The 12,729-nt window shown below is 37.2% G+C and overlaps 1 protein-coding gene across 1 annotated transcript in view; it reads left to right on the top strand.

The window, feature by feature from the left end:
* The first annotated feature begins 9,181 nt into the window (after positions 1-9,181).
* LOC133641733 (neural-cadherin-like) overlaps positions 9,182-12,729 on the top strand; it is a 342,738-nt gene continuing 339,190 nt past the window's right edge. The window contains exon 1 of the mRNA XM_062035681.1: positions 9,182-9,229. The gene's annotated coding sequence lies outside the window, so the exon portion shown is untranslated. The remainder of the gene's footprint in view (positions 9,230-12,729) is intronic.

Here is a 12,729-nt window from a genome sequence, read left to right as displayed (position 1 = left end):
TCGGTTTACTTTAGATCAGGGGTCCCCAAACTACGGCCCGCAGGCCGGATATGGCCCCCCAGCGTCCAAAATCCGGCCCGCGGGAAGTCCCAAGTTAAAAAAATAAAATAAAATATTTATTTTATTTTATTTATTTTTTTTTTAAATTATTTTTTTAAAAAATTTGTCCATACTAGTCCTTTTTCTACCGTCTCCTAGCCACTCAGGCAAATCATATTGTCTAAAAATGCATTTTACCATTGATAACGTGACATGCAGCAAGTGCGCTCTTTAAGTCAATTAGTGCGCGAGGAATATATATGTACATACATATATATATATATATATATACTGTATATATATATACAGTATATATATATATATATATACATATATACACATATACATATATATATATATATATATATATATATATATATATATATATATATATATATATATATATATATATATACACATATACATATATATATATATATATATATATATATATATATATATATATATATATATATATATATATATATATATATATATATATATATATATATATATATATATATATGCAGCAAGTGCGCTCTTTAAGTCAATTAGTGCGCGAGGAATATATATGTACATACATATATATATATATATACTGTATATATATATACAGTATATATATATATATACATATATACACATATACATATATATATATATATATATATATATATATATATACATATATACACATATACACATATACATATATATATATATATATATATATATATATACATATATACATATATACACATATACACATATACATATATATATATATATATATATATATATATACATATATACACATATACATATATATATATACATGGAAATAGACATATACAAAGACATATGCATATATACACACACATATATATACATTTACATATACATACAGTATACATATATATTCACACACACACACATTTACATATAATATATACATATATATATATACACACACACACACACACATATATATATATATATATATATATATATATATATACACACATAAATATATGTATATATATAGCGCGCCCCCCAGCCAAATTGTTTTACCTCAATGCGGCCCCGGAATCAAAAAGTTTGGGGACCCCTGCTCTAGATGGGTTTTTTTTGTGCAGCAGCTGACATTTCAAGAACATTTTGCTCCATTGGATGAGGATTTTTGTGAGTAAATCCTAAATCTGGTTGCACACATAGCTCCATAATTTATACCACTGTTGTTTTTGATTCCAGCGCTGCTCAAATACTACGGTGTGTGGTAGACGCCTTAGGGCAGGGGTGCCCATTATGTTGATCGCTCGCTACGGGTCATTGTTGGAGGGGTGTGTGTTGATCTCAAAGCATTAAAAAAAATAGACATGACCTATCATCACTCTTCACTATGATGTCACATTTGTGACTTGATTGACGAATAGTGCATCTGGAAAGTATTCACAGCGCTTCACTTTTTTATACATTTTATTATGTTGCATCTTTTTTCCAAAACGTTATAGTTTTTTTTTTTTTAAAAAAAGCTAATTTATTAAAAAATTAAAAAATTAAAAACCTTTGGCAGAAATTACAGCCTCGAGTCTTTTTTAACATGATGCCACAAGTTTGGCACGCCTATCTTTGGGCAGTTCCGCCCATTCCTCTTTGCAGCACCTTTCAAGTTCCATCAGGTTGGATGGAAAGAGTTGGATTTCATCTTGGATGTTTCTGTACATTGCTGCATTCATTTTTCCCTCTACCCTGCCGAGTCTGCCAGTTCATACTGCTGCAAAAACACCCCCACAGCATGATGCTACCACCACCATGCTTCATTGTAAGGATTGTATTGGTCTGGTGATGAGCGGTGCTTGGGTTCCTCCAAACATAATGCCTGGCGTTCACGCCAAAGAGTTCAATTTTTTTTTTTCATTTAATTTTGTTCTGTCCAGCCACTCATCAAAATCATATTGTTTGTGTAGATGCCCATATTTGCTGTACAAATGTACTCTACAAAAGAGAAGTGTGGGATACTTCTCTTGTTGCCTTATTTGTATTTGACTTTATTAAATGGATTTATATTAATGTTTGGCGCAGCTGGACCGGAGCAGGAGGGGATAGAAAGAGAAAAAAAGGAACACAGAAGGGAAAATTGCAGGGACAAGAGGGGGATAAGACAGAGAGACAACAACAACAACATAAGAGCATCAGCAAATAGGATATGTACAAATATGATGGTAAAAGGGATAGCAAAGAAGCAGTTAGTGAAGTAAATATTATTAAAAGAGAAATGACAATTAACATTGTTGCACTACAAATGGAGCAAAGCAATACAAGTACCAATAGAAATAGAACTATTGATAATAAATAATAATGATAATTACCTCTATTGTCAACAATACAATTGTATCAAATGCAACAATACAAAAATGTAACGACAACTTGAATTCAAAAAGAAAGCAGGTAAATGGAGGAGAAGAAAGAGAAGCCAACTGTAAGACAGGCAAGAACACAAGAAAAACGTTTTATTTCAACAGAGACTCTCTCTCCCAAACATTTGCCGTCAAAAGTGTAAAGACACAGTTTCCTGTCTTCACACTAAAAGTGCTGCTCTATCCTGCCAGTGTTACCAAAATAAAGGTATCAGAAAACTTTACAAGTTTGGACACAGCTTCTCATTCAATGTGTTTTCTTTATTTTCATGACTATTTACATTGTAGATTGTCACTTAAGGCATCAAAACTGTGAATGAACACATGTGGAGTTATGTACTTAACAAAAAATGGTGAAATAACTGAAAACATGTTTTATATTCTAGTTTCTTCAAAATAGCCACCCCTTTGCTCTGATTACTGCTTTGCACACTCTTGGCATTCTCTGGATGAGCTTCAAGAGGTAGTCACTTGAAATGGTTTTCACTTCACAGGTGTGCCTTATCAGGGTCGATTAGTGGAATTTATTGCTTTATCAATGGGGTTGGGACTATCAGTTCTGTTGTGAATGGGAAGGTGTGTCCAAACTTTTGGCCTGTATATACAGTATATATATATATATACACTACCGTTCAAAAGTTTGGGGTCCCATTGAAATGTCCTTATTTTTGAAGGAAAAGCACTGTACTTTTCAATGAAGATAACTTTAAACTAGTCTTAACTTTAAAGAAACACACTCTATACATTGCTAATGTGGTAAATGACTATTCTAGCTGCAAATGTCTGGTTTTTGGTGCAATATCTACATAGGTGTATAGAGGCCCATTTCCAGCAACTATCACTCCAGTGTTCTAATGGTACAATGTGTTTGCTCATTGGCTCAGAAGGCTAATTGATGATTAGAAAACCCTTGTGCAATCATGTTCACACATCTGAAAACAGTTTAGCTCGTTACAGAAGCTACAAAACGGACCTTCCTTTGAGCAGATTGAGTTTCTGGAGCATCACATTTGTGGGGTCAATTAAACGCTCAAAGTGGCCAGAAAAAGAGAACTTTCATCTGAAACTCGACAGTCTATTCTTGTTCTTAGAAATGAAGGCTATTCCACAAAATTGTTTGGGTGACCCCAAACTTTTGAACGTTAGTGTATATATATATATGTTTATGTATATATATATATATATTTTTTTTTTTTCTCCTTCTGAAACAAATCTAATTAGCCGTACCTAATACCTGGAAGAGATGTCTTTATATTTATCCAGCTCCGTTAACTGCTTTTTGCCTGGAGGATCTGACGAGGCAAGACGTCTAAAGGGACTCGTACACACAATGAATTCTACAGTGTTGTTGCTACTGTCAGCATTTTGATGGTTCCACAAATGATTCCTTGCAGAGGAACGGGGGGGGGGGGGGGGGGGGGTCAAGTTTTCCGCATATTGACTGTAGTCTGAAAAACGACGGTGGTTATTTTTCTCCCATCATTTAAACTTTTTCTGCCATCCGTCGATAAACCTACGTTTTTATGACAATCTCTCATTGACTTTTTTCATTACTTTGTAGGGAAAATTGCATTTTAGCTGCTGTCAAATCCTGCTAACAGTGCTCTCCGTCATCTTTAGTCTATGTCACTGTTCTGTACACTGCTGAACCCTCTCGAATCCCAGCCAACCTTATATGTCTGAGAGCGGTGAAGCATGTCCTGTGTTTTTTTTTTCCTTTAAGTGTAGAAGGCTACGACCTCGGCCTTCAGATGTTTGCCTGGGTTTGAATGGAGGGAATGTATGCAGTCAATTATTCATTAAGTTAGCATGAAGCCTTCTTTCACTATGTTTATAGGCTTCTCTCGGTATGTTCTTTTAATGCCCTCCAGCTCGTCTATATCTGTGAGAAAAGACGAATGACGACACTGTTTCGAGTTTTCCATATTAAACAAGCCTTTGTAGTTTTTAATGTGCTGATAACTCTTAGAATGCACTGACGGCCTTGTGATTAAAATATGCCTTTGCCAATCAGAAATAGAAAAGATCTGATACATGCATTATTTCGATACCTCTCAAATATTGGCAGCCCAAGAGGGAGAGAAACTCAGTATTAGTGTCTTTATTCATGCTTGAACGATACACAAGTCTCCAGCTAGGTGGCGGTAGTGCTCAAACTGATGAACAGGCTGCCCGTTCAACCAAGTAGAGCAGGGGTGTCAAACTAATTTTAGATCGGGGGCCACATGGAGAAAAATCTACTAGTGGTCCGGACTGGTAAAATCATGGCACGATAACTTAAAAATAAAGACAACTTCAGATTATTTTCTTTGTTTAAAAATAAATAAATAAATAAATGGGTTATGCTTGTATAGCGCTTTTCTACCTTCAAGGTACTCAAAGCGCTTTGACAGTAAAAAAATAGAACAAGCACATTGTAAAATTGTACAAATCATAATGTTTTTTTGTTTTTTTTACACTTACATGTTGCGGTTAATAGTGTTCTATCTTTATTTGTCATTATTTATATTTTCTGAATAAATTATGTGATAATGTTCATCAGTCAACTCATTTGTGGTAATTTTCAATCCAGCAACATTGCTTTGTTGGGTCTGCTCCTGTCTCTGGCCATGCTCCCCCCACCCCAGCAGACGAAGACGTGGAACACCGCAGAGGCTACCACAGTGTGTATGGTTTGTTGTTGTTCTTGTTGTTGTTGTTGTTCTTTTACTTTTGTAGCTGTATGTAGAAATGACTGGTTGCATCAGCTCTGCTCTTTTAATGTCTTTAATGTCCTTTGTTTTATTTATGTTTGATGTTTCCTTCTTACACACATGCTTATGTGTCCTATGGCTATGAGGTATTTTTTCCTTGGCCTCAGTCTGGACCCCTCTGCAGGGGCCCAGGCTTAGACTGATTTTTTTTTTTCACCCCGCCCCAGCGTTTACCTGTTTCTCACCTTTTTTGTAAGGGGCGCCGGAAGTTGGCAGACCCGTCGGCGATCCTGTTCCGTCTCCCTGTAATGTTTGATCCTGTTCTGTCTCCCTGTAATGTTTGTCTGCTCTTGAATGGGATTGTGCTGAAAATCTTAATTTTCCCTCGGGGATTAATAAAGTATTTCTGATTCTGATTCTGATTCTGAAAGACATAATGAAGAACAATTGCATAATTGAATAGTTTGGAAGTTTAGAGAGACTGACATTTAAAAAAAAAAGAGCCACATTTCACATTTGACGATACAGTTTTTGATTGATTGAGACTTTTATTAGTAGATTGCACAGTACAGTACATATTCCCTACAATTGACCACTAAATGGTAACACCCAAATAAGTTTTTCAACTTGTTTAAGTCGGGGTCCACGTTAATTAATTTATGGTAAAGTTGAGTCAGCATGTGGTTATTTTCCTTCAGTTCGGCCCTCTGTCTTATTTTACTCCTGGGTTCATTGCAGTTGTTTCCCTCCTTAGGCCATTTATTATAAAAAGCGCCTCTGGATGCGGGATGGCTCATGTGTTAGCGGCGAGGCAGCACGCAGCTTGTGCCATGCAAAAGAATGCGGCGATGACCCAATATGAGCTCTGTGCTCCAGCTGCCTCTCTGCCATGCAGAAATACCAAGGGGCTCACTTCTGGTTATTGCCTTGAAAATAGCAATTTGCTGCGGATAGTGGGTTCTACTGAAATTGCGGTGATGGATTGCGATTGGAAATTGATTCGGATCTTTCAGCCAACATTTTGCTGAATGTTTAGACTCGGTCGAGATGAGTGATATGAGCATGGGAAGTGGACGAACATACTGGACGTGTGCCAAGCTTGTGGTACTAAGTTCAAAAAGACTTGAGGCTGCCAAAGATCAAAATATGTTAATAATATAATAGAAATATTTGTACTACATTTGCAAATGTAATATTTATTCTTAATTATATTGTTTTTAAATGTAAAATCTTTATAGTTGTTGATTCAATTTCATACCCGTAAATATACTGTCAGTCAATCAATCATAGTTTATTTATATAGCCCTTAATCACAAGTGTCTCAAAGGGCTGCACAAGCCACAACGACATCCTTGGCTCAGATCCCACATCAGGGCAAGAAAAAAACTCAACCCAATGGGATGAAAATGAGAAACCTTGGAGGGGACCAATGGACGTCGAGTGGCTCTAGTTAATAGTGTGAGATGCCAGTCCATAGTGGGGCCAGCAGGGGATCATTTTGATGGAGACAAGTCAGCAGCGCAGAGACGTCCCCAACTGATGCACAGATGAGTGGTCCATCATCTGTGGTCACCTAATTACCTCTCCACGCAGGAGAATGGGGCAGAGCAGAAAAGAGACGGCAGATCAACTGGTCTAAAAGGGGGGTCTATTTAAATTAGTTTTAAGATGGGACTTAAATTATTCTACTGTAACATGTCTCAATGCTGCTAGCAATTCAAAGTAAGTGGAGCACGGAACTTAGTCGCGTTGTATAAATTTAAAGTACCAACGATTGTCACACACACACTAGACGTGGTGAAATTTGTCCTATGCATTTGACCCATCCCCCATTGTGGAGGGAGGTGTGGCCAGCGCTGCCTGCAGGAGCGGAGGCCACCGCCTCTGTCCATGGTGCCGAGGACAGAGCACCATCAGACGGGGGCGTGGCAGTGCTAACGGCGAGACACAGCTGAACAGGTGATTAGATTTCCCAGGTGGTACGAGTTGTCTAATCACCTGTTGTCTTGAACAGTAGCGGTCGGGGAATGGCAGGAGGAGGAGGGCTTGGAGAGTTTGGAGAGGAAGGACACGGACTGAAAAGTCGAATAGTGTAATCATTGATGGTGAATAAAACCTTGTTCAACTCTGAACGCCAGACTCCTGTGAACGTGTGTGATCAGCGGAACCCGCTAGGAAGCGACTTCCACACCCATGTTCACCCCCTGGGAGGTGAGGGGAGCAATGAGCAGCAGCGTGCGCCACACTCGGCCCGAGCGGCTCGGGAATCATTTGGTGATTTAACCCCCAATTCCAACCCTTGATGCTGAGTGCCAAACAGGGAGGTAATGGGTCCCATTTTTTGTAGTCTTTGGTATGACTCGGCTTCCCAGTCTCAGGGCGGTCACTCTAATCACAAGGCCACTGAGCTGGTACACTGTGTGCAACACCAATAAAGAGTCTTAATTTTAATTAAAAAAAACAACCTTTTTTTTTTTTACGATATACTATAGAACAGTGGTCCCCAACTTTTTTGTAGCTGCGGACCGGTCAACGCTTGAAAATGTGTCCCACGGACAACTTTTTTTTTTTTTTTCCCCCATAAAGAAATACAATCATGTGTGCTTATGGACTGTATCCCTGCAGACTGTATTGATCTATATTGATATATAATGTATATAATGTGTTTTTTTATGTTGATTTAATTTTTAAAAAAATAAAAAAAATATCCATCCATCCATCCATTTTCTACCGCTTATTCCCTTCGGGGTCGCGGGGGGCGCTGGAGCCTATCTCAGCTACAATCGGGCGGAAGGCGGGGTACACCCTGGACAAGTCGCCACCTCATCGCAGGGCCAACACAGATAGAAAAAAATATATTATAATATATTTTTTATTTTATTTTTTTTAAATTTCTTGTGCGGCCCGGTGGTTGGGGACCACTGCTGTAGAAGACAAGTGTGCAGCCATAATATCCAACTCAACATTCCCTCGTCTGACAGACAATATGTGATAATTTGACTTTCTTTAAATACAAATTAGTTTTAAGATGGGACTTAAATGCTTGTACTGTAACACGTCTCAATGCTGCTAGCAATTTAAAGTAAGTAAAGTAAGTTCATTTATTTTAGTTAGTTATTTTTTATCGTGCTCTGTTGGTGTTGTGTTGTGTTTGCTCGGTTCTCGTATTATCTTTTAACCTACCCATTGTACAGCACTTTGGCTACCCCTGTGGTAAATTTTAAATGTGCTTTATAAATAAAGTTGATTTGATTTGATTTGTTTTTATTTCTGTATGGCTTAGTCATGGTTTTTAGGATGATTCTTCTTTTTTTTCCAGCAACACATACTGTATCTGTTTTTTCGTTTTCCTTTATAAAAAGGTCTTCCTCCATGCACTGGCCTGCTGTCTCTGCATCCTGGAGTCCAGACAAACACCAGAATGCAACAGGCTTGACTGAGAGGGAACTCTTCTTGAGCAAGACACAGTGCTGCAGTGCTCTGGGCAGTTATTGCACGCCACTATCTGATCTGCACCGGATGCAAACATAGATGTTTTGGACAAACACTCTTTATTTAATTCATGAAGGAACCAGTGAAGGTTTGGCCTGGACTTTTTACTTTGTGTGCCGTTTCAGGACCGTTTGGGAAAAGCCTTTTTTCGATGCACAAAGCAACGGAGCGTCCTTGGCTTGGCGAGGAAAAACTGGTCTTCAACCCCATCAAACACATTTGAGACTAACTAGAACAAACATTGTGAGCCAGGCCACATTGACCTCTGACCTCTGGATAAAACATTTATGAAGCCCATTTCTTTCCAGTGGTGTGCAATCTTTACTCTGACGACTGACGTGTAGTATAGTACAGGCGGTCTCTCACAAAGAACAAAAATAATGTTGGATTATATTTCCTTTCTGCGTCTGTGTTATTTCCTTTCACCTTTTGATCTCTTTGTGTTTTCCCTTTGATCCCTCTGCTCGCCACAAGGCACACCTGCAGCCACTTAGCAATTAGGGGTATTTACACTCCCTGGCTGTAGGGGGAGGCGAGGGAGTGACGGCCGACGTAAAGAGCATGCGACGTGATGGACGTTTGAGTAAGGTAAGGGAAACATTTAACGTCACAATGGAGACGCAGAAGGGATAGTGGTGGCGTGTTTGGAGTAGGGTTGTACGGTATACCGGTATTGGTATAGTACCGCAATACTATTGAATCATATTCGGTACTATACCGCCTCTAAAAAGTACCGGTGCACAAGCCCCCCCGTGGCCCCCCGTTGTCGTCACGTCGTGTCATTGCTGGTTTTAAGAGCAAAGGAGCATGTTCGGCAGCGCACAATCACAGAGTACTTACAAGCAGACACAGTGTGTAGACAGAAAAGGGAGAACGGACGCATTTTGGCTTAAAAACTAACAATAAAGGTGGAGTTATAACACTGAAACACCCTCAGGAAGAGGTGCTTTAAGACATGGCTAGCTAGCTAGCGGCTAAAGTCCAGTGTTTTTGATACTTCTAAATCACTAATCCTCGCCTCCATGGCGACAAATAATGTAAGTTTCTTACAAGTATCATCCCTGCAGGACGAGGAATAGCTAAACATGCTTCACTACACACCGTAGCTCACCGGCATCAAAATGTAAACAAACCCCATTGGTGGATCTACACCTAACATCCACTGTAATGATATCAAGTAGGGAGCGTATCTAGTCGACACTACTATGATTATGTCGATATTTTTTGCCATTAAAAAAAAAGGTATTTTGTTTTTTAAAAATGTATATTATGTTTATAAACTCAGGAAATATGTCCCTGGACACATGAGGACTTTGAATATGACCAATGTATGATCCTGTAACTACTTGGTATCGGATTGATACCCAAATGTGTGGTATCATCCAAAACTAATGAAAAGTATCCAAACAACAGAAGAATAAGAGATTATTACATTTTAACAGAAGTGTAGATAGAACATGTTAAAAGCGAAAGTAAGCAGATATTAACAGTAAATGAACAAGTAGATTAATAATTCATTTTCTACCGCTTGTCCTTAATAATTTTGACAAAATAATAGGACAAACTTGCAATAAGAAACATATATTTAATGTACCGTAAGATTTTTTGTTAAAATAGAGCCAATAATGCAATTTTTTGTGGTCCCCTTTATGGAGTAAAGCAGTGGTTCTCAACCTTTTTTCAGTGATGTACCGCCTGTGAACATTTTTTTAATTCAAGTACCCTCTAATCAGAGCAAAGCATTTTTGGTTGAAAAAAAGAGATAAAGAAGTAAAATACAACACTATGTCATCAGTTTCTGATTTATTAAATTGTATAACAGTGCAAAATATTGCTCATTTGTTGTGGTCTTTCTTGAACTATTTGGAAAAAAAGATATAACAATAACTAAAAACTTGTTAAAAAATAAACAAGTGATTCAATTATAAATAAAGATTTCTACACATAGAAGTAATCATCAACTTAAAGTGCCCTCTTTGGGGATTGTAATAGAGATCCATCTGGATTCATGAACTTAATTTGAAACATTTCTTCACAAAAAAAGAAATCTTTAACATCAATATTTATGGAACATGTCCACAACAAATCTAGCTGTCAACACTGAATATTGCATTGTTGCATTTCTTTTCACAGTTCTTTTTGACAGACATTTAAAAAAAATCTCACGTACCCCTTGGCATACCTTCAAGTACCCCCAGGGGTACGCGTACCCCCATTTGAGAACCACTGGAGTAAAGTATCGAATTAATTTAGGTCAGGAGTGTCCAAAGTGCGGCCCGGGGGCCATTTGCGGCCCGCAGCTAATTGTTTACCGGCCCGCTACACATTCTGCAAAAATTGCAAAATTGATAATATTGCAAAAATTTTAAAAAATATTTAAAAAAAGTGGAATGAGGGGAAATCTAACAAGAAAAAGTTGCAATGTTGACACAAGCTGCAATGCAGGCTGTTTTTTTTCTTTTGTCTTTGTTTATTTTTCTTTTTTTTGCCTTTGCTAAAAAAGAAAAAAGTCTAAAAATCTGTTATAATGAATTATTACTTAAAAAAATATCCCTTTAAAATGTTTTATGTGGAAAAAATATTGCATATATTGTGTGGTTGCCATATAAAAACATCAAAGTTTTATTTGACAAAAAAGCATAAAACAAACAAAATAATAGTTCAAACGTAAAATCGACAGATATATCTGAAGTTGATCTCGTAATTTAAGTGTTAAAAGTTAAAAAAAAAAAAACGAATACAAATGTATCACTTTATGAGTGGGGGACCTTTTGGATCCCAAATATATTTAGTAGGATTGTATTTAACTTTTCACTGTGATTACTCAAAAATATTAAAGAATTAAAATCAATGGTGTCCTGCATTATTGATCTTTTAAGGCTCTAATTACTAAATACTGCATATTTCAGTTTTACTATAAAAAACAAAGTTGTCTTTGACAGAAAAGGCATAAAACCTTTTTATTTTTTTACTTTATATCAACCTGAAGTTGATATAGAGATTTACTGTAAGCATTAAATAAAAAATAATAATAATTTGACTTATTTTTAACATTTTAATGACTGAGACTCTTTATGGTCCCCGGTTGCCCTAAAGGTTAAAACAAAAAATCCATATATTTTGTTAAGGTTTGAAAATGAAAAATATCAAAATGGCCCCCGCATGCTTAAATTATTCCGTGTGCGGCCCTCTGTGGAAAAAGTTTGGACACCCTTGATTTAGGTATTGGTATCGGGACAACACTAGTACAAAGTCATCGTAAAAGTTGAAGATGAAGTTGATTTTTTGACACTAAGTTCAGTGACACTAACAAAACGCTAAAATAGAAGTTGAAATGGTGAAAGTGGTTAAAGACACAAATCTCTTGATAAAATGTAAAAATGCACAGAAAAGAAATAAGGCAATTCATCTCAAACCATTTTCTAGAAGGGGAGTGATGGCAAGTACGAATGTGGGTAAATGGAGAGGAATACCTGTAGGAGCGAAGCAGGAAGAAATAAAGGAGGAAATCAAAAGAGGACGTGCCACTGAAATTAAGAGGCTGTTTAGGATAGGATAGCACTTAATTTTTTTGCGTTTACAGAGGGGAACAAAAAAAAAAGTGTCATAGTTGTTGCATTTTGAGTAAGTAGTAATGCCAAAACGCATCATGATAGGATATGTGAACTAGACCTTATGTTCCACTGCCAGCACGCTTGGTATAACAGCCAAAGATATGGACATATAGCTCGAATGTGTAGAGTTAAACAAAGTTGTGGAAAAGTGTGGAGGAGAACACCAACATGGAGAATGTCACTGTAAAATGTTGTAACTGTGGGGGAACTCATTCAGCAGCTTATGTGAGTTGTGTACATGTACTATGTACTATAGTACATTTATAGTCTGCTTTATACCTTTTTTGTTTTCGCCCACTTTTTGTGCCCTTGTGTGCATGGTCCTTTCCATCCTTATCCTTTCCATCCAGCTACTGTGTGGAACAATTTCCCTTGTGGATCAATAACGTTTGTCTAAGTCTAAGTCTAAGAAAGCATAAATTTAAAGTCCAGAAAATGCAATATAGGGCTAATCTAGAGTCACTGAGAGTTAAA

The sequence above is a fragment of the Entelurus aequoreus genome, linkage group LG24, assembly GCF_033978785.1.
Source record: "Entelurus aequoreus isolate RoL-2023_Sb linkage group LG24, RoL_Eaeq_v1.1, whole genome shotgun sequence".
Lineage (NCBI taxonomy): Eukaryota > Metazoa > Chordata > Actinopteri > Syngnathiformes > Syngnathidae > Entelurus > Entelurus aequoreus.
This window is presented reverse-complemented; position numbering and strand designations above follow the sequence as displayed.